The sequence below is a fragment of the Hermetia illucens genome, chromosome 1 (genome assembly GCF_905115235.1).
Source record: "Hermetia illucens chromosome 1, iHerIll2.2.curated.20191125, whole genome shotgun sequence".
Lineage (NCBI taxonomy): Eukaryota > Metazoa > Arthropoda > Insecta > Diptera > Stratiomyidae > Hermetia > Hermetia illucens.
The window spans coordinates 184,741,570-184,766,523 of record NC_051849.1 but is presented as its reverse complement, the minus strand read 5'-3'; the positions used below and the strand labels follow the sequence as shown (position 1 = coordinate 184,766,523).

Below are 24,954 nucleotides of genomic sequence, written 5' to 3'. Positions count from 1 at the left end.
GCCTTGCGCTCTAACCACTCAGCTATCCGACACAAAAATAAAACAATATTAGTGCTAAACAACAGACAAAATAACATTTCTTTGTGAATTGAATGAGGCGAAGGAGAAGAAACATCGCCCAAAATAAAGGCAATTTGTCAAGCCAATCCTCTCGCGATGTTTCAAGCATTCCGCTCAAGCTGCGGATCATTACATGTCTCCAGTCATTTTTATTTGCGTAGAATGTCGTGAACTTTGTTTAAATTTTTTCTAGTTGAGTGAATACTATCAATGATCAATTTTCCGACTACTTCGAAAGAATGCTCTTTATTCGTATTTAAAAGTGACTACGAGGTAGACAGTACATAATATTACACTTTATCTATTTCCGCCAAAGTGCTAATTACTATTTATTTTTACCTTCATATCGCGCCTTTTGATTTTTTTAGTTTGAGTTTATTATCTAAGGGAATGCAATATCTTAGATATAATCAGAAATCGTCTTCAGAACTTACTAGACCGATTAAAAAAAGTTAATTAAAGCAATTCATTTCCCCCAAAGGTCGTCTTTTCATTCAAGTAGTGCAATTTCATCGTATTCGCACAAACCATCCATTCGTTCTCAGAAGTAGAAGTCAAGGATAAGTGCTCGTAGAAAACTTTAATTAGACAATATTCAAGGAAAAATTGTTCTTTTCGTGTTCTATTCTAATTGGCAGTGATTTCAGTTAATGAAATGCAGATACGCAAATAAAGAAGATTGCTTTTCTCTTTCTCCTACATTCATTCATGGAAAAATTGGAAAAGGAAAACGAATGTCACTTGCAACATTGATATTTGCCGATCTATTTTTTTGTTTGCGAAAATTCTCGTTTTTGCATGTTGTATTCAAATTTTATTCTAATTTTATGGCTCAGATACTGCAACTATTAATTTTTTCAATTAAGTGCTGATAAAAGTCCTTCAGTTCCCTTAAAAAAGATTCTCTACTGAACCTAAGTGTTATGAGTGTTACACGTTTGTGCAATTCCTATAATCGTCAATGTATCTTCCAATTACACATACTGTATCTAAACCTGCATTTACATCTTCATGCGTCCGTACGCTAGGCGAAGACACGTTTAACGTGCAAGAACAAAACCAACATGGGATTATTAATCGCTTCAACAGTACGACAGTAATATCCGCTTCCACGTATTGTTGCTGCAGTAAATGGCCGGTCATCGGGTGTTGGTCTACAGTTAATTTCTTACTGAAAAAGAACTGAATAGCTCAGATAGTTTCTTACAATTTCCTTGATTGTGTAATTATGTGGATTGGCAGCGGAGGCTCAACGATGTTTATCAATTTATCGCCCACAGTTTACCAAATATTGAATGACTAATTCCCATTAGGTAATATACCATTTCTAAATTAAATTTTAATGAATTAACAAGTAATTCATATTATTCATAATTTAGGCGAAAGTAATAAAGTTGATGTATTTGCTACGCGGTGGCCCCAATTCGTTGAGCAACTCAGGAGTGTTAAATTGTTTCAAGATTTGCATCTTACACTGAGACAAGATGCAAAAGAAAGAGAAACTGTGATGAGTGGGTGTTAAGCACTTGCTTCTTGTTAAGAAACGTTTATTAGCCGAGAATGGAAATGAAACTTTTGTATTACCAGATGAAGCACTTGAGGGTTTTCTTTGTTAGCTCTTTTGCTTACATTGGCAATGAGTTTTCGTTTGTTTGCGAGTTAATCCCAGGCGAATTTAATAAAGCCGAAGTGTCCTGTCTTATGTATTTTTGGTAAAGTTGTCAGAAAAGTGGCTGTAATTGCATTGTAGTTCCTCTAATTGTCTAATACAAGGTGTCAATAAATTTAGCTCTTGAACTTTTCCCAGAATGTTATTCAGTATTAATTTATTCTATAAGCAAGTAACAAATTAGAGGTGAGAAAGGCTCTTATAGTTCGCTGAGGAGACTCTTCATTTTATTTATATACACCTTATAATTCAGGAATTTTAGTATATTCCCTACTTCCAAGAATTTCAACTTGGCATCTGATTGCCAGTGAATAGTCCAGTCATGACTCGCAGGGTTTTTCTTCTTGAGGTTTAAACAATCGTTTGAGCGCTTGGTTCCGCATCCCATCATGAGTAAACTAGACTGCTCCATTCCTGGTAGGTTCGCCCAGTATAGTTCCCTCAGCCGTTCCTCCTCATTTTCCAACGTCATAGTCATGTTCGGACAACTCAGTGGTTAGAGCACAAGGCTGTCGTACGGAAGGTCGCGGTTCAAATCTCACTGGTAGCAGTGGGATTTGTATCGTGATTTGACGTCGGATACCAGTCGACTCAGCTGTGAATGAGTACCTGGGTCAAATCAGGGTAATAATCTCGGGCGAACGCAATGCTGACCACATTGAATCCTACAGTTTATTGCTGTAGTGTACCGTTACGGTCTTGAATGAAAAGCTCTAACACACTTCAAGGCCCTGATCCAATATGGATTGTTGCGTCAACTATTATTATTATTATTATAGTCATGAACCTATTTCCAATTTCACAGAAAGGTTCTGGTCCGCGTAGAGGCGTCCCTGTTGCTTTCCTGGTCATATCGTCCGCTGTTTTATTACTTTCTAACCCAAAATGTCCTGGGACCCAGAATATCTAGACCTTATTGCGCGAGCCGAGTGTGTTGAATCTCTGTCAAGGCATTCCCATACCAGTTTGGAGTTCACCTGATTGGACCTGATAGCCGTCTGGCTGTCGATTAAACTGGCAGTGCTCTGCCCCCTATAGTTCCTATCGAGGTTGAAGGAGGCGCATCTATTTATAGCGCTGCCATGCTCTCCCAGTCTGTCCTGTTACTACAACGTGTTTCAAAATTCTTATCGAAATGAAACCTCGTTGGTGTCACTAGTTCGGGATACCGCATAGAAAAAATATCAATCTTTCTTCGAGTTAATTACATACTTTAACCTTAGTAGAATCTTTGAGAATGGAAAATTAAGTTTACAAAACTACTCATACAGAATTTTGAACCATTTGCTATCACGATCGAATCATGATATATCGTCATTCGGATAAGAGGTACTTCCCTAATTACCTGGTTTTCACAGCTGTGGCTGACCGTAAATTTTCATTTGCCTTAGTTTTAATCTCCTAATTTATGTGTTGCACTGATCTCTAACTCCCCCCATTGTTGTTGGAAAAGCTACACTTGGGACATTTATTTTTTTGTGCGGTTTCTACTCCCGTAGATAAATTTTGGGAAATAGTTTTTCCGCGTCCACTGGGGAGATCTATCCGATTTATGCAAACCTGTTAACATGACCTCTATGCAAAACCTCCATGTCCTAAGGGAAAATGGATGAAATTACAATTAATATCCCCATGTATCCTTTGCGGCCTTCTTAGGGATAGTATTGTTTTTTAGTGATTTTATTTCAGCGCTTTTCCCTTGCCATGTTCGGGAGTTGGACTCCTTATCTCAGATGTATATTCCATCTGTCAAGATATCGATTGGCATCATTACCATAATATAAAATCCGAGTTTGGAGGAACATTCAATATGCCTTTCCCTAAACTAGAGAAGCCTCTTCACTTTCAACATCCGCTTTCTCAAACATTGCAAGCGCTATTTGAAGTTTGCTTTGCGGCTATAATAATTACCACTGTCGGCGTTTAGTACGGGGTGTTTTGTGTAGGATTGGGTTATGTTGCCCCATATTGCAGCTTATTGGTTTATTGTATGTCCTACCAATGTTCAGTTATATGTGAAGTCCTGCCGTAGTCATGAAGCGATTTCGAGCCCTTTTCTTTATTATTATTCTGTGAAGGGAAAGTCGCACCGCGTCCTTAAAGAACTTTCCCTTTTCTTAGAGTACAGTCACCAGTTAGAAGACTTATTAATATACTCAAAGTTTTAATCCGCTGTTTATTTGGCTTACTATTGTCCTCGCTGTTTTATTCCGCCGCTCAATCTGTAGTATCGATTTACTATGCCTATAGCTCATCGATGGACTAATTGCCTCAGCTCTTATTATCGTACCATTCTTACAGCTGTGGCTTTGTTGCTTCCAAGTGCAAGTTTCGGTCCCACATATGGTATTTGAGAGTCCTTTCATGCAAATTCATATGTCCTTTTACCGTCACAAATATCTTTGTGGCTCCGTAATCCATTTCAACGTAAATTTGTTTTCGGACACCAGGGTATCGAAATTTGGCCGTCATTCCTAGATAATAGTGCTGTCATAGAAAAAAAATGATCTTCTGTTCCCTTTTCCAATTCTCGCCGTTTTTCAAGCTGCGAGTGGTTCAAATCGATCAATTGTTGTTGATAGCATTTAGTATGTTTTTGTGTTTGCGAATAATGTTCGTTCAACAATGCTTGCAATCTCTTTGACCGTTTTCCATATTTTTCGTCTGTAGCTTTGGATTCACCATCTTTGGATGTCATGACCATCGTTCACATGTATCTTGGGATGGAGCATGTTCACCATAAGCTCCTTCTTCTTCTTGATGATTCAGCAGCAGGTTTTTTTTCCAAATCCAAACAACGGTTTCGTCAAAGGCAAAGGCAACTCTTCAGGCGCTGCCTCACCACCTGTTGTCAATTTCGGTGAAGCTGCTTCCAGCACAGCAGGCAGCGTGTGATGAGTTGGCTCTGCTCTGGACCAAATCATTAGCCGTCTTTTTTGTATACTTGGGTGCTACGTCCCAAACGAAGGGTACGTGGACCATACAACGTGAGAGTAAGTTGTTCTCCATTTGGTCCAGTCCAACATCAAGTAGATGTGGACTAAGGATCCCTCATATCCTAAAAAAAATATTTTTTTCGCTTCAGGTATGAAAGTTTTTGTGTATTTTTTTTATAAAGAGGTTTGAGTGTGCATTTGTCCCATTAGTATGTAGTACGGAATATATGCATATATTATGTGAAAATATCCACTTTCAAGTGATATTGGCATTCAAAGTTTTGAATTTGCGCAGAAGCGACAGCTTCGATCTATTATAACTTTGTTAGTAATAGTGCGATTTTCACCAAATTTGGTAGGATCATGCTCTATGATGTAGCCTACATTGCTGCACCATACAGTGGCAGCCTCTTGATTTTTTTCAGATTTTTCAGTTGGGTAGTTTCTGAGAATGGGTCCATTAAAGAAATGATCAATGTCAGTTACGTCTGAATAGTTCACATTTGACCGGCGGCCATAACGTGGATGCATTTGGTGTGTGCGTTTTGACTGTTCAGCGACCGGTGATCGAATGAAAAATTACGCGGCCAGCCGACCGGAAAAGTTTGCTTAGGGTGTGAACGAGAATTTTATAGGCATCTTTATCGCCAATGAACATTTGTGTGTGGTGCATTCAGTTCAACTGGTGAGTGGGTGCATTGTGGGCTCTTCCGGCGTAACCGACAAGGTGAACTGTACGTGAATGTTGGGCTTAAGGCTCCCTGCTTCCGGGGTTTGTCTATCTTTAGTTATTGAAGGCGGAGGTTATTCGGAATGAAAGCGAAAGGGAATGTATTTTATTTATATGATTCCCAATTTTTTCTTTTAACGTTATTTCGAATTTTCCATTGAACAGTTCAAATTTGAAAAAGCTTTTTAAGGTTTTGTGTGAAACAAAACCTTATTAGAATCGAGACGGTGTCTGTCTGTCCGTCTGTCTGTTTGTCTGTCACACCCGATTTATTCGGAAACGGCTGGACCGATTGACATGAAAATTGGTGAGAGTATGTAATCTGGTGTTCCCTTTACATGCAGTAAGTGGCGCCATCTTGTGTTAAGTTTAAGGGGGGGGGGGCTCCCCATACATGTGAATGGAGGGTACAAATTTTTTTATCACAGAATGTAGCCGTGTAGGGTATCAAATGAAAGGTATCAATTAGTACTTTTCGAAACTGGTTCAATATTTGATGTTGGGTGAAACGTAGGGGAGTAAGGGCTCAAAATATGACCCCCAAAAAGTGTAACAGGTCTCGTTCTCAGAATCTATCTAACCGAAAAATCTAAAAAAAATCGCAGTAGTGCATCTCTACGAAATCTAGGCCTCAAAATATATCTGGTTCCGATATCTGCACAAATAAAGTTAATAATAGTATATTTCCACATTTTAGAAATTTACCCGGCACCCCCCTTATATTCATCCCAGAAGTACAAAATTTGGCATGCGTGTAATGAAGAACATAATGCACAGCTTGGTCAAGTTTGAAAAAAATCCAACTATTAGTAACAAAGTTATAGGGGGTGAAACTACAAGTTTTTGTGAATTTCGTGCACTCTACAACCTGCATGACGTCATCATCACATATCAATTCATCAATACCAAAACGAAATGAGTTCTTATGAATTGGGTCGCAGACAATTATTTTGTTTTAGTTTTTTAGTTATTTGTCAACCAGACATGTGTGTATGTACTATAGGTATATAATATATGCGTGCTAATGAACTTTGCGGGTAGTGCATGATTCAGATAGATATAAGACGTAAATCGGAAATATGGGTACGATAAATTTATATACGTGCATATATGTGTACAGTATTCGGAAATAGGCAGTTGGTTTGTTTAGGGTGAGCACCCATAGATATTAGGCTGTAATATGTACGTATGTCTCGTAGTTTGGAAAAATTTGAAGGATTATGTTGGATTTGTAGCGATATACGGATAGAAACATGTGCGTTGAAATTTCTTTCATAAGATGAACACAAAACCTTTATACCTGAAGCGCGAGCTTCCGGTACTCCGACTTGTTTAAGTTTAATTTTTGACATCATTATATATTATTGGTTCTCCACTAGTCATCCATTTTCAGAAGTGGACGCGAATTACTTATTGATTCTAAGGACTGGCACAATACGTTTAAGGTACGGAGAAGAAGTTGCATCAATAATCTATCCTCATATCTTCACTACTTCTTTTAAGTACTGGGGCGTAAATTTTTGACAAGCAGTTACAATAGAGCAGGTCAATTAAAGCTGTTTCAATGAGTTTCATATTTCAGATATTCGCTGTACAACTGGCACCAAAATCTTAGGAAGACACTGCACTGCAAATCTCTATCTCTCTCTCTGTTTCTCTTTTCTCTCACTCTCTCCCCTCCCTCCTTTCCTTTCCCTCCTCTCTCTCTCCCTCCCTCCCTCTCTCCTTTCTCCCTCCTCTCGTCCTCTCTCCCTCCTCTCGTCCTCTCTCCCTCCTCTCGTCCTCCCTTCCCCCTCCCTCCTCCCTTCCCCCTCCCTCCTCTCGTCCTCCCTTCCCCCTCCCTCCTCCCTTCCCCCTCCCTCCTCCCTTCCCCCTCCCTTCCCCCTCCCTCCTCCCTTCCCCCTCCCTCCTCCCTTCCCCCTTCCTCCTCTCTTCTCCTCCTTCCTCTCTCCCTCCCCTCTTCATCCCCTACTTCCTCTCTCCCTCCCTTCTTCATCCCCTACTTCCCTTCTCCCCCCTCTTCATCCCCTACTTCCCTTCTCCCCTCCCTCCTCTTCCTTCTATCTCTCCTTCCCCCTCTGTTTACTTCCTTTTCTTTTTCCTTCCCTCTCTCCTTCGCTCCCTCTTTTTCGCTTCCACTTCCTCTTTTTCTCTTCCACTCCCGCTCTCTCTCTCTTTTCCGCTCCCTGTCCCTCTCTCCTCCGCTCCCTCTCTTTCTCTTCCGCTCCCTCTCTCTTTCTCTTTCGCTCCCTCTCTCTCCTTCGTTCCCTCTCTTTCTCTTCCGCTCCCTCTCTTTCTCTTCCGCTCCCTCTCTCTTTCTCTTTTGCTCCCTCTCTCTCTCTCCTTTGCTCCCTCTCTTCCTTTTTCCATTTTTCTCTTTATTTTTATTCTTTCCTCTCTTTCCCCCTCCCCCTGCTTTCTCGATGAGTCTAATTCACTCCTATTCCGTTTCATCATACTACCACCCACTTAAAATGTTGTCCATCATTTAACTCGATGCCCTTACTCGTACTTTAAAACTTATATCAGATTTATGTATACTTGTGATTTATTACGTTCGTTTTTATCAATTTACAATAGATGAAAACGAAGATCTTCCAAATTTTCGTACTCGACATTGAGCTTCTTAACTGCTATATTCAATGAGATTGTCAAAAGTAAAGGCCACACAAGTGAAGTCTTCTAACAAATTCGCAAAGATGCCACCAAAAATTGGTAAAATACGATTCTCTCATGATATAAACTTCGGGTAGAAATGACTAGATTGAACTTTAATATCTGGCGTCATCATAATCTGAACAAAATTACCTTAACCATACAATTTACTGCTTCTTCCAGCCTCCGTACAAATTCTAATTTTATTGTGCAATCATTTCCTAAATTTGCACGCACATCCAGCACGCGCCGTATTTCAGAAACTGACAGTTGTTCTTCTCATGAGCTATATAAAAAGGAATATAATTTATTGAAGTTGTAATAATTTAATTCTCTCGTTTTTTGCCGTTTTTCGGCTTTCTGCGTACTCTGGTCAAGGTCGACATCATCGCCCGCCAACGCAAGTTAACGCCAGATTCCTCCGTTATTAGCTCAGGCTATGAGCTCTTTGTCACTTTATTTGTTGTGGCTGTTGCTGCTGTTATTGCTCGCCATTAGGCTTTATTAACCCGATAAAATTGGTACTGCCTGACACTGAACTGATTCAGCCAACGTTGATTTGATTTGTTGTTTTGTGTACAAGATAACATGAGGTAATGCGGAGAAGAAAGATCACCTGTATCTGAAGAAGGTAGATTTTGCCAAATGAAAGCAGAATGGGGTTTGACAAGAGTGTCACCTAGAAGAACATTTATTCGTAGAATACAATGTGACTGAATTTATCTTCTCAAGACAGTTCGTTTGTGAAGATTGGTAAGAATCTAATTCAATGAATATAGTCGAAGATGAATGCATCTATGTATCTACATTACATTTGCATGATATTAATACAATTTTGGATTGAGGCACTCCATCACGACAGGTCTATAATAACATCTGCCGCAAACGGAAATAAATTGACAAATGGACTGTGTAACCTTATTGTTTCCACTTCATCATCAGTGGAAATGTTAGGATAACTGGAATTAAATATATTTTGATATGAACCTTGTTGTTAATGTGATGATGTGAACCTTGTTATTCCAATTTGATTTTAATCGATTTAACATCAATCAAGATTAAGAAAATAGCTTCTCCATTCTTGGAAAAACTTTTTTGGCTTTACCCTTACGGAATTCATTTCTTTGATGTATTACTGTGGGATGGCAATCTGACATTTCTGTTTTTAATAGTTTAGAGTTCCATTTTGTTTTGAATTTAATTATGTTCTAAAAAGGAGAGCATCATGTTTATATGCGGTTAAGTGTGTTCTCATCTCTCCAAATAAGGGCCCTTTGGAAATATGTGGAATTTTTGTAGGTTTCGGGTTATGTGCTATGTTGAATCACATATTCTCAACTAGGGCATATATTCTAAATCGTATTATATTAAAAAGTGCATATAAGCCAAATGTATTGTGATATGTACAGATTGGTATACATTTTTGTAAGTATGCACTCTCGAGAAATACCACCTTATCTCGTACCTTGTACAGCCCATGTTCATCGAATTAGGACCACTAATGTTTTTCCCAAAATTCAATTTGATGGACTGATGTAAAACTGATGAACTGACGTGTAAAGGCGGCTTTACACGCAACGATACGTTGTAGCAATTTATCGTAACGATCAGATTGTTACAATTTATCGTTGTGTGTAAACGGGAGATTGTAGCGATTTATTGGGATTGGAGTTGGAGTGGATGGTTGATGCCGGCCGGCATCAATTTCTGGGAATCGTAACGACGGCTCCACTGTGTTCTTGGTTTTCGCGACTTCTTCACCTTTCTCACCAAACAACCGATGTACAGCGACAGCAACACTACTTCCTCCATGGTTAAAGCTTTTATAAAGACTGGGGGGTCGATGTAGGGTGACATTTGACAAGAAATCGTTACAATTTAGCGTAGCGTGTAAACAGTGCTCTACTGTTTCGATTTGTTGGAGCGATAAATCGTTCAATGAATTGTTACGAGTTATCGTTGCGTGTAAAGCCCCCTTTAGTATAAACAAGACAACAGAAACATCCCCACCATTCAGAAGTTAGGTTTTGGCAACTCCAGCAGGACTGACAGATTTTATTCAATTTTTAATTTTCATCGGTCCGTAGTCCATAAATGATCAGTTTGTCATAATTTTCATAATTCCGGCTGACACCAGAAACGGGAGGGGTAGCTCACATTTAGGAAAGACAGGATGAAATGCAATGGCCGAGGTGGTGCGATCCATCCTGCTAGATACCTACGTCTTCTGCCTGGGCGGAGACATTGGCCAATATTATGAGCCAGAGAAGAGTGAGTTAAGCATACTGTCTAAAAGCTTCAATTTGGTGATGTGTATTATGGCAATATTGAAGGAGGCAAAGTGTTTCATCCTGGTAAAGATACCTATAGATATTTTAGCATTTTAAGCGTACTATTTTTACGTGTGTCCGGATAGCTTGTGGTTAGAGCACAAGGTTGTCGTACGGAATGTTGCAGTTCAAATCTCACTGGTGGCAGTGGTATTTGTATCTTGATTTGACGTCGGAAACCTGTCGGCGCAGCTGTGAATGAGTACCTGAGTCAAATCAGGGTAATAATCTTGGGCGAGCGCATTACATCCTACAGTGTACTGTAGTGTACCGTTGCGGTCTTAAATGAAGTGCTCTAACACACTTCAAGGCCCTGATCCAATATGGATTGTTGTGCAAACGATTATTATTATTTTTACAAACGAAGAAAGCAAATTTATTTTAGGTTATTCTTCTTTCTTCTCTTTGTCAGAAGCGGGGCAGGCTCGAAATTAATCTCATGTTATTGATTTCCAAAAAATCTCTAGGAATTATTATATAAACGGATGACAGCAACGACGAAGTAATTTTAAAAAAATACTAGATTCCTGCAGTTATCTTGTTTCTTCAGAAAGGCCCTCCTACTTGGGGCACTACAGATCCAAATTTTACAAACTGTTTCGCAATGTTCTAAAGAGTGTTGATGTGGTTGATCTAGAAAACTCCAGAGCGAAAAGCAACCTATTCCCTATCAATTGAGAGAGAGTGTCCTTCAATGTCTTCCAGGACTATTTTAGCTGGAACTTTTTCTGAATTTCGGACGGGTTGTGTCGTTTGAACAGGAAGAAAATTTGTTCACTACTGGATAATAGCCTCATCGCGGAAACGTTCCGTATTAATTTGAGGGGAAGACGCTTTGTTTCTCTACACAGCTGTTACACGAAAGCCAAGACAAGTGATCATCAGATATGTAATGGTTTCTTTCGAGGCTGATGATGCAAGCACCCTTTTCGTTTTGAACTTTGAGGAGCAGCTTCGATCTGATTATAGTTAGTCAAAGCTTAACCGACCTTATGACATGTTCTGCGCTCGAACTAAACGGTGAAAATTATAAAAATTTAGAAACTTCGATGTGATCTTTTTTTTGAGGATGCTAGGAGTCCTGAGTCCGCACCCACTTAGTGACGGACCGAAACACTTGGGGAGCAACTTACTCCCTCTTTTGTAGTTCACGGACTCTTCTTTTTTGAGTTAAACCCAAGTTTTCAAAAAAAGCAAAAAATTGACGGACGGTTTCGTCCAGTCGATGTGATCACAAAATCTGAGATCTGAGGAGGTCGGGCTGCATATGAAGTCCAGGGCAGTCTCGCTCTCCCCCTCATATTAGCTGTACATATATAGCCACGATCATGACCCCAATTTTTCCCGAGCGGTAGTTTAAAGGGGAATGTCCCGTTAAAAGCCTTACTAGGTCTTTCATGTCCCACTCCTTAAGGGAAAATAAAAATGCCGCTCTAGTGGTCTCGGTTTCTTTCACAAAGATTTTCGTCTGCCACAAGAGTTCCAATTTCTTCATTAGGTTGCATGATTTTTTGCAATTTGACTCTTCAAAATAGACTTGACAGTGAATGCCGGATGTCAACAGCTGGCTCTGGCCTCACCATTGTGGATTCATACCCTTGATAAGCCAGTCTGTCAGCTCCCACATTAGCGATGTTCAAGTGCCCTGGCGTCCACATCAGTAATGTTTCGTTCAGTCGGCCAAGTTGGCGCCATTTTCCCAAGAGGTGGGGGCAGTTCCATAATCATATTTTCCGAAAACACCTTCGATCTTTCATGACCGATTCGCCGGTGGAGGTTAATAAATCTGTAATCTCAAAAGATTCGTGGCCATTTGCCGAGCGTTATTTTTTTGGTGATTACGACAAAGTATGTCCTTTTAAAGACAAATTTGTAACCATTTAAATGGTAGGCGTTAGAGTCATCAGATGTTTGCCAAGCAATTTTCCGATGGATCTACTTACTCCACTTACTGTTCGCAATATATATGGTTGTCAATCAACCCTTTGTGGAGTACAGCCCGTCAATCATACCCACGCACCTTTGTTCGCGGTTACCTGAAGTATGCTTTAGTTCCCCCCGCGATTTCTTGAGATCCCTGCACTGCTTCTCTGCTGTTCTGCGCCAAGTATCCTTGCGGCGATCCACCCATCCGCTATCTTAGAGAGTGGATTTCACTTAATGGCGTAGCGTACAGTGGAATTGTCGCCCTTAATGTGTGATCGATGATACGGCGCAGACAGGTGTTGACGAAAGCTTGAACATTTTGATTAACAATGGGGTTCACTTTTTTGCAAGTTGGCATATTTCGGGGATTACTTGTCGCCTTCCTCAGTGCTTGGGTTTGAACGGAAACGGTTCGGATTTTTTTATTTGTAGTTACAAAAGTTTACTAAAACGCTCTAAACACAGGTTTCGTTAACAGATATCGACAGTTTTTCCCTTGAGCATGCCCATGATGGGATTAGGAGAGATTTCAATAAGCAAACATTTTCTATGGGGTTAAGATCGCAGGAGTTGCAAGGCCAAGGAAGAATGGGGTATTGCAGGTATTTAACAAATTAAGGGAGAATCGGGGGCGATGGTGAGGTAAAGCACACACTAAAGCATATGCAGAGTAGAAAATCCGCAGTAATTCAGGCAATTAAAATAAGGAGTGAAGATGTCGACGATGACCGTCTGGTACCGATGGGCGTCTATCGTTCCTTCCACGGAATATACGGGTGCAGGTCCATCCCCGGATATAAGTGACCAGAGCATCGTTGCTGGTGGATTTTTTATCATTGCCGCGACACAATCTTCGTTGTACTGCTCTAATGATCTTCTTCGAACATATTGGCGGCTCGGTCTAATGCTACCTAAATGGAACCAAAAATAAGGTTTTTTTTTTAAATATGTTTTTGAGAGAAAAATAAACATAAATTTTCAAATCAAATTACAATTACCTTCTTCCATTCTTCAACGATAGCGCCTTGCAAACTTCAGCCTGGCTTTTTTCATTCTGACGGTCAGCTTTGGCTTTTTTGCCGGTCTTCCCTCCATAATGCGTCCTCTTTAATGTTATTTCCAAAATGTGTATTTCCTCTTCTCGAAGTCCCTAAAGCAGTCCTTAAAGTCGAAAAACGCTCTTCGCAAGCCTATGCAATGATTCTGCAAACCATTCGAGGAGTCGTTTTCCTCTAGCCGTGGTAAGTTTGTCGTTTGTTGCGGACTTATCCTTCATTATTGATGTCCATCCTGCTGATTTTGCTCACTGTTTGATGGGACACCGATTCTCTCCTTGCGATATCACGAAAGGAAAACCTGTTAGTCCTTAATAAAGCCACTATTGTACTCCTTTTTTGTTTTTACACCTTCCGGGTTATAGATTATTCACTCCAGGATTTGCCCCACAGTGCTCAATAGGCATATGAGATTGTACGATGAGGATTCATCAAAAGTTTTATCAACTTAAGGTAACAACACTAGCCTTTGGCATTTCCATATATCATGCAAGATCTCATCCACCAAGCATGTCTCTAATTACTTCAGAAGCATGTCTAACCTCCTCTTGTTTGGTATACTGTCAAGGCCTGGTGTTTTGTTTGTTTCTGTTTTCTTTCCGCCTACCCGCAAATCTTCAGAACTTCTTTTGTCATTACCTTCTAAAGTGGAAAAGGATGGTTCTTCCGTTTTTACTTATAATTTAGTTGATTCAAACCGAAATGGCCTTCGCCCTGATAGTAGAAACAAGAGTTTACTCACAATTCTTACAGTGAAAACAAGACTACTGTAAACATATTAAGTTGAATTGAATTTCTACTGACAACCACTCCTGGCAATTTCCATAAAACAAATGCCGTAGTCCAAGAATCAGTTATTTCGTCCTTCACTGAAGGAAGAGGCGAAAAAGGGGTGTTCTGGCTAAATTGTAGCCATCTTTTTTTTTAAGCTGGAATACTTCTTCTCAGTTGAAATACTAACTACCTAATCGTTACACAAATTGGCAAATTTGATCACATCTAAAGGTCTCTGGAGACTGTTATCGTCCCTATTCTCCCGGAGAAATGAACCCTGAACAATTTTTAGGGGGGAATCTGGACACGCAATTTACGGGACTGCAACCTACAACCCTGTAGGCACTTCCCCATTAGGTTCATATCTGGTTCTGGCAGAGTAGTTTCAAAACAGACCCCCTTGCTTCCCTGTATAACTCGCTTCAGGTTTCTTCGAGCTTAATTGTAGACATAATGCTTCACTTCCTGGTCAATCCTGCCAATTTCTCTTTGAACTGCTCCTCTGTCCCATCCGTACTTAGTCCTTTTATTAGAGAAAGTATGACGCCTGACTGCGTGCTATGGAAATCTCTTCTCGGAGGTGTCCCTGTCATACTGTTCTGGTGTTGGTGCTTTAGCAAATAAACCTGACATGCCCCGAATTTTTTTACGCGCAGGTTCCCAATCGCTTGACTTGTTCTCCAGGTTGGAGACAATTGTCTGATTAGCGCTATGGGTGTAATGTTCGCTGACGTTCCAGGACATATCGCGAGCTGGTGAAGAAGTAATAAAGGTCAGGTCCAGAATCCAACTTGGCTTTTCTCTCCAGTATGTACTAATGTATCTCTAATTGAGCAAAAAGCCTCCAAAATTAGAGCCCTCTTACATTCGTCAGTGAATTTCTCCATTCTGTGGCCCATGCATTTAAGAAATCGGCAATGACTTTTGGTCTCTCTTCTTTTACGTCAACAACGTAACAATCCGTCCACCATGACCTCGAATTCAGCCAATGTGAAGTTTGGAAGAGCATATATTTTTGTCCAACGTAGGCTACTTCATACATTCTTGTATGGTTAGGTCACCGCATGCCCACATATCTGTCCCACCTGCTAGGTCAGCCACTTATCCATTATTGTCAGGGTCTCTATGAAATTTACAAATGGCACCTTTGATGTTTTAGCCTTTTTGGCTTAATTTTAGCTCAACCATCAGCTTCGATTCGACGTCGGCTTTCTGCAAATTTTTTATTTTCTAAAGAAATTTCTCTCCACCCTTAATCCTCCGCTTATCTTGAGGAGGGAGTGTTGGAATAAATAAAATTTGAAAACAAATTCTGAGAAAAAATATAGAAATGTCATTCCAAATGTGAAAATTCATTATTTTATTTTAATGTTTAAACAGCTTTTTAATGAAAGACTTCGATATTTAGATTGTCATATCTGCCTCACGATAAAGTATCTTTTCTTCAATTGTAGATTGTAAAGTATTACATATCAATTTCAAAATATCACCCATTTTTTGTCAACCAAATTCAAAACGATATGAAATATAATTCAAATTTTTAGCAAGACGGAAATAGCCATCAAAATGCCAAAAATTAACAATATTTCCCGTTTAGTATGGCAAAATCCATTAAAAAGAAGAATGGATGCACTTGGAACTGTTAAATTTATTACGACCTTGTTTTACCTTTTCTTGTAGTAAACATTAATAAGGCGTTTGTATGGGTTGTAAAAATCTAAAAAACGTAATTTCATTTCGAGCATCAATGTTAACTTTTAGTAATTCATCTTTACAATAATTCAAGTAGATTTGTAGGAGTTTTCGACATAAATTGCTTTTAGACAAATTAGCCGAGAAAATAAAAATACAAATTTAATAACAAACCCCAGCTGTGAAGTTAATGGTATTTTGCTAAATTTGAACAATTGATGGGGTGGTTGCAAAAAGACAAATTGGGCTGGTAGCACTGTTAGAATGTTAGATGTAAAATTTTGAATCAATCAATTCAGGGCGAAGATAATTTTCAACTGTGGTGACTACATGTTCCGCTAGGTGAATCGCTTTCTATTTTGGAAGTAGGCTTAAAAGGGATATTTGGCCTAATTGGGGGCTACCAATGCTAGTCTTCTTTCGTTGCTCTTCTTTGAATATAGTTGATTTGTTCTAAATAATGCCTAAATATGCATACATTCAATTATCGATTTTCATCATAAGGCACTTTGACAGTCATTCAGTATTTATTCATTTGTCATTCTGTCCCCATAACATAATCAATGTAGCTATCTGTCTGTCTTTTTTTTTCATCGTTGGTAGGCGGATCGGTTTACTGTCTGTTTTTTTTACCGTTGGATGGTGGAAAGGTTCAAAACCTACTGCTGGCTCCTGCCATGCAGTTGTGTGAAACTCCTACTCACTAAAACCACCTCCTTCTTTTTCCACTCTCCCCACGGGACTGCTATAAGGATTCCATCGCGGGGCTGGATCAGTTCTTAACTGCGGCTTAGGCACTCAAATACCACATGCTCCGCATTCTCAGCCACGTTACCACATCTTGGGCAGCATGGTGACTAGTCGTGTCGAAATCGATGTAGATAAGCACGGTAACCTGCATGTCCACTTAAAAACTGTGTTAGCTCGTAGCTTAGTTCCCCGCGGCTCCTGTCAATCTATCTTCGAATGTATGGAATGATATGGTAAGTCCAGCGGCCAGTTTGTGCCTCGTTCCATCTCTTTTGCCATTTTGCGATGGATTCTCGCCGTGCTAGTTGCCGTCGAAGTACAATAGACTCACCGATTGCATATATATTGACGCCGACCTTCATCCGCCAAGACGTCTATGGGGATTGTCCCTGCCAGTACATATGCTGCTTCTCCTGATGTCGTTCGATAAGCACTGCATACCCGGAGTGCACTTAGTCGATACGCCATTCCTAGTTTTCCGCAGTTTGATTTGTTTTCCAGAACAGTTGCTCAAACTGGAGCTGCATAGAGTAGTACGAAACTAACTACTTTTGAAATAAGATGACGTCGACTTTGTCTGTTCGGTAGTATCCTTGAGATCGTTACAGCGTTGGAAGACGCTTTGGTTGCACCTCACTCAATGTGTTTTTTAAAGTTGAGCCTTTTGTCAATCATTACTCCCAAATATTTAAGCGATTCTTGGGAGTCAATTGTTTGCTCACCAACTTTAATTTTCACGGTTGTGTCCTTCCTTCTTTTGCTGATTAGCACTAGTTCCGTCCGGGGTCTTATTTGCAGCGAATTTACTTGTAATTTTTTCCTCGCGTTTTTGTATTGCATGTGTAGCTCAACGACTTCAGGTTAATTTTGGGGGCATCTCCCAGCTCTGAGGCAGTTTTTCCGACATTCCTCAATTTCTGAATTCTATCAGAAATTGGGATTTCGGCTTCGGCAAGCTCTACCCCGAGATATAGAGGCATCGCATGCCCACTGCAATTTTTCCGCGCCTTGTAAAACTTTTCTTGTCCGCTTCCCGATAATGTGTCATCAAGAAGTACCTCCTTGAACATTTCTGCATCGAATTTGTTAGTTACTCAGCTCATCGTTACTCTTTTTGGTGGCTTCGTATAATTCCTCTACGAGGTTTGGAAGACGATGTGTAAAACAAGACTCTCGAAGACGGTTATAGCGATTGACACTAAATTTGGTGGAAAGGTGGGAACTGTGAACGCTCACGCATACAGTGAATTACATCCGTTTATCTCGAATTTAAGGGGGGATCCCCATAGATGAATTTGTTTTTCACCAAATATAGTCATAAGGGGTATCAAATGATAGGTCTCGGTCAGTACTTTCCGAGCCGACATTAGTTTTGACATTGGTTGGAAAAATGGGGAGTGCGGGGGGTTGAGAGTGATCATTTATTTGATGGGCCCATTCTCAGAAACTGCTCAACCGAAAAATCTGAAAAAAATCAAGAGGCTACCAATATATGGTGTCTAGGCTCTGAAATACCTTCCATACCGATATCTCTTCAAATAAAGTTAATAATGGCATATTACTATAATTTTTAGTAATTGGCAGGAAAACTCCCTTAAGTTCATCTTAGGATCACAACATTTTGCAGGAATGTGGGCTGAAAATTGCACTATTACTAACAAAGTTATGATAGGTCAAAATTGTCGCTTCTATTCAAATTTAAGACTTTGAATGTCAATATCACTTGAAAGGGGATATTTTCACTTAACATATGCATATATATTAGTGGTGACATGCTACGTACTAATGGGACAAATGTACACTTAAATCTTTCTATAAAAAAGATACACAAAACCTTTCGTACCTGAAGCGTCTAGCTAGACCGGTTTCCCGACTTAGTGCTAGGGATAGTCCGTTGAGTGCTAGTCGGTTTTCGGTATATATCCAATGTGAGGTGCCCATTGGAACATAACAATTAAATCTAAGAATGGCAGTTTGCTGTTTTCCTTCATCTTTTGAGTAAATGTGATCTCCGGGTGTATTGCATTAATAGTGTTTAACATGGTGTTTATGTTGGTTTTCGGGACAATTGTCAAGATGTCATCGACATATCTCAGCCACGTTTTCAGTAAGACTTCCTTTTACTCCATATTTTGCTCTATTGATGACATGAAAATCTTCGTCGTTAGTGGGGATAATGAGTTTTCCCTAGCTACTCACGAAATGGGCTTGAACAATTTTTTCTCTGAAAGTAAAATAATTTTCATTCATACACAGGGCTGCCAATTTTGTGTGTTGCCTCGCTTTCTTTTTCCATTCAATAGAATTGCTATAAGAGCCATTCTTGGACGATACACATAGTGTATCCAAGTCGTATGGTCTCCCGGCTGGAGCGAGATTCGAGCCACAAGCGTAACATAGCCATTCTGACCGACAGCCAAGCGGCCATCAAGGCCTTGTACTCAGCGACGACATCTTCCAGGCTGATGTGGCAGTGCAGAAGCGCGTTGAACCGTCTGAGTGTCACGCTCAAGGTCACCCTCCTTTGGGTTCCCGGGCATAGGAACATAGAGGAGAATGAGCGGACTGACGGATTGGACAGGCTCTGCTCTGCTCGTCAGGCCTTCAGTGAATACAGTCGTTATTCCGTTGGCGGCTGTCGGGGCCGAGTCTACTCGCACTACCTAGCAGCCGCGGGACTAAGATAGCGAAGGCTTACGAGCTGTGCCAAGTCAAGGAGAATTTGGCCCGCTTATAGCATAGCTCGATCACGAGAGCTCCTGTATCAGACGCGTGCAAATGCATTCAAGATTACGGCGGTCTTCACGGGGCACTGGCCCATAGAGGACCATGCCGCCAGGCTTGCCATAGCCTACAATTCGCATTGCCGAAGTTGCGGAGAAGGAAGGGAAACTCTCATGGACTTTCTCTGCGATTCCCCAGCTCTAGCTAGAGTCAGGCTACGAACATTGGGTAAACCATTGTTCGGGGACTTCAGAGAGATTTATAGGAGGGAGCGAGAGCTGCTTTCCTTCATGAATGCTTCGGGCTGGCTCCGAAGATCCGTGCCGGCTAGACTCTGCCTCCGTGTTCCCATAACAGTAGCCATGGTCCTAGGAGTTTGTGGCATCAAAACGGCGCTAATTGGGCTCCTCGGAGCGGCAACTGATACTTACCTACCCTGCCAGGGTAATAATCTCGGGTGAACACAATGCTGACCACATGAATTGTTGCACCAACGATTATTATTTTGTTTCACACAAAACCTTAAAAAAGTGAGGAATTTTGCTTTCAAATGAATTGACAATTGGAACAAAGCCGGAAAAGGCCAACATGTAAATACGATGGTAAAGCCGTTGTATACCTGCTCAGAATCTACGATGTTTGTTCACTACCGAGATATGGATATTCCTTATTGCTAGAAAACCATTTGCTATTTTCTTCTGAAAGCGTACCTAAGGCTAAGGTACGCTAGTCTACCTTTATAAATGGTGCTGTTTTCATTAACTACTTCTTATTTCTACTACAAATGAGATAAATAGCATAAGATAGTACGAGTATACAAATATATCTATATTAAAATTTATTTTTCGTTTCTTTTCAGGTAAGTTCAAGAATGGAATCATCTGGACCATAAAACAGTTGAGCCGCTCAGGTTTTCAAACAATGGTACACTTTGGTTTGTCTTCAGTACTTTCTTAGTTTCAGCATTGAAGCTTAAATCGCTTGCCATTTCCGCGGTCTTGTGAGATTGAGAATAGCAAATTACGATGTGCACATTTTCCTAAAATGTCAATTTCTACTAATCCAGAAGTCATAAGAAATTTGGACATCTCGGAAATGAGGGTGGTCTTGAATGGAGGTCGCGATCGAGGTGCGGTAAAATTGAATCGGTTTGGAGGTTCACAAAGAACAATGTAATGTCATCGGATATTTTTTATTTACGTCGATTTTTTATCCGCATTTTAGCTGATAGTAGGGAAGACGAGCCGGTTGCAAAATTATGGAGTTAAGACCTCAAGACCAAGGACTATTGACATGTAAGAATTTCCAATACCATCGCATTGTTTTGATGATGTAAGCTACGCGGTCTCAAAAAGGCAAAAGTCAACTCTTAACTTCTCACTAAAGCTAATTTTTTTTCAAATTTGTAATGCAAATGTTTACATGGCCAGCCTCTATTTAACCTTTTCTTTAAATCAATCTACGCAAATATTAACTAAAATCTACTCTGGCCCAATCTGTAAGCGACCTTGGTGTCTACTCTAGCACAGCAAACAAAATTGAAAGCAAATTTTCAACAAACACTTCAGCAAATGTACGAAAATTCCGTAGATATGCAAATGTGTATCGGCACATAATGAATTAGTGAATTCGGCACATATAAAGTTTACGGAAACCGGTTCGCAGAGTTTGATATCTAATGGGTGAACCACGCATCTTGGCATAGGAGCTCATTGGAGATCATAAATAGATCAAATAAAAATAGCTTTAGACCATTTGCTAAAACGACAATTTCACCTGCACCTCTCTGTTCGGATAGAAATGGAGCGTACACCTGTACGTAAACCTATAAAACGAAGCAATTTAATAAACCGAAAGCTGGAACCACGGAAGTCTGGTAGCGTCCAATATAAATTCTGGGTTGTTGATTCAAATGTTTCAAATTCAAATTAGTTGGTTCTTATTAGTAGAAGGAACTAAACCACATATTGGGTTAGGGGAAAAAGTAATGTCCTATTTGTGATCGAATTTTAGCGCTTTATTTAACATACTTAGAATTATCTGATTTAAGTCAAATATGCGCCGTTTTGTTCCCAAACTTGTTGCCATTTAGAAGGCCACTCCACTGTCACTGTATAAAGCGCCCCTCCTTATTTGCAAAAAAACTCAGACAGCCAATTTTCGCAAGCCTCTTTTAAGACCAACTTAGTACCACCAAGAGCGTTTTGCATGGACCGGAAGAGTGGTGGTATACGGTGGGTGCGATAGGACATCCCATCCGAGCTCCCGTAGTTTCTGGCGGGTCATCAAAGATGTGTGAGGCCGAGCGTTGTCCTGATGGAATAGAACACCATTCCTATTCTTCCGTTTCTGGTCAATCACCTGCTTCAAACGATCGATTTGCTCACAGTAGAGGACCGAATTGAGGGTTTGGCCATAGTTGAGCAGCTCATAGTGGATGACTCCCTTCCAATCCCACCAAACACACAGCAAAACCTTCCTGGCCCTCAATCCGGGCTTGGCGATGGTTTGGGCCGGCTCGCCGCCCTCCGCCACGATCTTTTTCGCTTAAGATTTTCGTACGTAATCCACTTTTCATCACCAGTCACCATCATCATCATCAACGGCGCAACATCCGGTATCCGGTCTAGGCCTGCCTTAATAAGGAATTCCAGACATCCCGGTTTTGCGCCGAGGTCCACCAATTCGATATCCCTAAAAGCTATCTGGCGTGCTGACCTACGCCATCGCTCCATCTTAGGCAGGGTCTGCCTCGTCTTCGTTTTCTACCATAGATATTGCCCTTATAGACTTTCCGGGTGGGATCATCCTCATCCATACGGATTAAGTGACCCGCCCACCGTAACATATTGAGCCGGATTTTATCCACAACCGGACGGTCATGGTATCGCTCATAGATTTCATCAATGTGTAGGCTACGGAATCGGCCATCCTCATGTAGGGGGCCAAAAATTGTTCGGAGAATTCTTCTCTCGAGCGTGGCCAAGAGTTCGCAATTTTTCTTGCTAAGAACCCAAGTTTCCGAGGAATACATGAGGACTGGCAAGATCATAGTCTTGTACAGTAAAAGCTTTGACCCTATGGTGAGACATTTCGAGCGGAACAGTCTTTGTAAGCTGAAATAGGCCCTGTTGGCTGACAACAACCGTGTGCGGATTTCATCATCGTAACTGTTATCAGTTGTGATTTTCGACCCTAGATTGGAGAAATTGTCAACGGTCTCAAATTTGTATTCTCCTATCCTTATTCTTCTTCGTGTTTGACCAGTGCGGTTTGATGTTGTTGGTTGACTCGTCTTTGGTGCTGACGTTGCCACCATATATTTTGTCTTGCCTTCATTGATGTGCAGCCTAAGATCTCGCGCCGCCTGCTCGATCTGGATGAAGGCAGTTTGTATGTCTCGGGTGGTTCATGATGACGATATCGTCAGCATAGTCCAGTAGTTGAGTGGACTTGAAGAGGATCGTACCTCTTGCATTTACCTCAGCATCACGGACCACTTTCTCGAGGGCCAGGTTAAAAAGGACGCATGATAGGGCATCCCCTTGTCGTAGACCGTTGTTGATGTCGAATAGTCTTGAGAGTGATCCTGCTGCTTTTATCTGGCCTCGCACATTGGTCAGGGTCAGCCTAGTCAGTCTTATTAATTTCATCGGGATACCGAATTCTCTCATGGCTGTGTACAGTTTTACCCTGGCTATGCTATCATAGGCGGCGTTAAAGTCGATGAACAGATGGTGCAACTGTTGTCCATATTCCAACAGTTTTAAGTGAAGCCTCTTTGGTATGGGCCAATGATGTTCTGGGCGTATGGGGCTATCCGGCCTAGCAAGATAGCGGAGAATATGTTATAGATGGTACTCAGCAACGTGATACCTCTATAATTGCTGCACTGTGTGATATCTCCCTTTTTATGTATGAGACAGATAATGCCTCGTTGCCAATCGTCAGGCATTGATTCGCTGTCCCATACCTTGAGCACAAGCTGATGAATCACTTGGTGTAACTGGTCGCCTCCGTATTTAACCAATTCGGCCTGAATTCCATCGGCTCCTGGCGACTTATGATTTTTTAGGCGATGAATTGCACGGACTGTTTCTCCTAAATTTGGTGGTGGCAGTGTTTGTCCGTCGTCTTCAATTGGCGGGACCTCCAACTCGCTGATGTTCTGGTTGTTCAGTAGCTCGGAAATCAGATTTCCCTCTTTGTCTCGGCAGGATGAGCATCGAGGTGTATAAGACTTCATCCTGCTGACTTGTTGCTAAAACTTCCGCGCCTGGTGTGCTTGCTTCCTGTACTTTTCTAGTTCACAGACTTGTTGGTTCTCCCAGGCTTCCTTTTTCCGTCTGTGAAGTCGCTTCTCCGCTCGACGAAGTTCGTGATAAGTCTCTGCGCGTGCCAGCGTTCTTTGAGAATGCAAAATTACTCGGTATGCGGCATTCTTCCGTTGCATTGCTAGCTTACATTCATCGTCAAACCAGTCGTTCCGACTCCTTTGCGACTGGGGCCAAGTATGTTTGTGGCCGTATCCATGATAACGTTCTTCAGGTGATTGTGAAGATCATTTGTTGATGCTACATCTTCAGGTCCTCTGTTGGCTGCACTTATTGCGGCATCCATTTCCGTCTTATAGGTATTGCGAGGGTGGTGTTGTTAATGGCTTCAGTGTTCGCTCTGACCTGATTGTCAGAGGGAATTATAGGTGGTATTGTTATTCGAGCTGGAACACCATGCCAACGAGATAATGATCCGACATTCATCAAGGCTGAGAGGTGGCGGCGTTCGATCAACACGTGGTCAATTTGGTTGAAAGAGGTCCCATCTGGAGATGCCCACGTATGTTTGTGGACCGCTTTCCGCGCAAACCAGGTACTTCCAACAACCATTTCGTGTGACCCTGCTAATTGAATAATCCGCAGTCTGTTATCATTTGTGTTTTCGTGTAAGCCATGGGAGCCAACGTATCGCCTGAATACGGGCTCCTTCCCTACTTGGCTGTTAAAATCCCCAAGTATGAATTTAATATCATATCTGGAACAGACTTCGAGGGTTCGTTCTACTGCCTCGTAGAAGGTATCCTCCGACTCTGCAGTCTCCTCTGTAGGGGCGTGAACGTTAATGAGGCTTATATTTCTAAACTTGCCTCGCAAGCGCAGAGTGCATAGCCGTTCGCTTATGTTTTCAAAGCCGATAACAGCAGGTTTCATTTTTTGGCTGACTAAGAAACCTACTCCGAACACATGGTTTACTGGATGACCGCTATAATATATGGTGTACCGGCTCTTCTCCAGGAAACCGGTCCCTGTCCATCGCATCTCTTGTAACGGTGTTATATCAGCTCTAAATTGGGACAGGGTATCGGCTAACTGCTCATCAGCTTTATCTCTGTACAGGGAGCGCACATTCCATGAGAAAATGCGCAAATCGTTAATCCGTTGTCGTTGCCGGGTTCGTCGTTATAAAGTCACCATCCGCTTCAAAAATGGGTCGAATTCGTTCCGTTTCAGCAGTGCATCGCAGGTCTTGATTGGTTCAAGAGATTTTTTTCCGTCAACTGTGGCACCCAAACAGCCAGCTTTTTTTGGAATCCAATTTTCTGCAAACAGTTCCAAACGGTTTTATGGTCTATACCCAGTTGCGGGCCAATGGAGCG

At 41.2% G+C, this 24,954-nt stretch overlaps 1 protein-coding gene and 1 long non-coding RNA gene across 8 annotated transcripts in view; both read left to right on the top strand.

Annotated features, from left to right (window-relative positions):
• LOC119647497 (mitogen-activated protein kinase-binding protein 1) overlaps positions 1 to 24,954 on the top strand; it is a 394,909-nt gene that overhangs the window by 257,678 nt on the left and 112,277 nt on the right. The gene's annotated exons all lie outside the window — the stretch shown is intronic.
• On the top strand, positions 1,095 to 1,861 carry LOC119647539. Its single transcript, XR_005248898.1, has 2 exons — positions 1,095 to 1,373; positions 1,440 to 1,861. It is a non-coding gene; the product is annotated as an uncharacterized LOC119647539 (long non-coding RNA).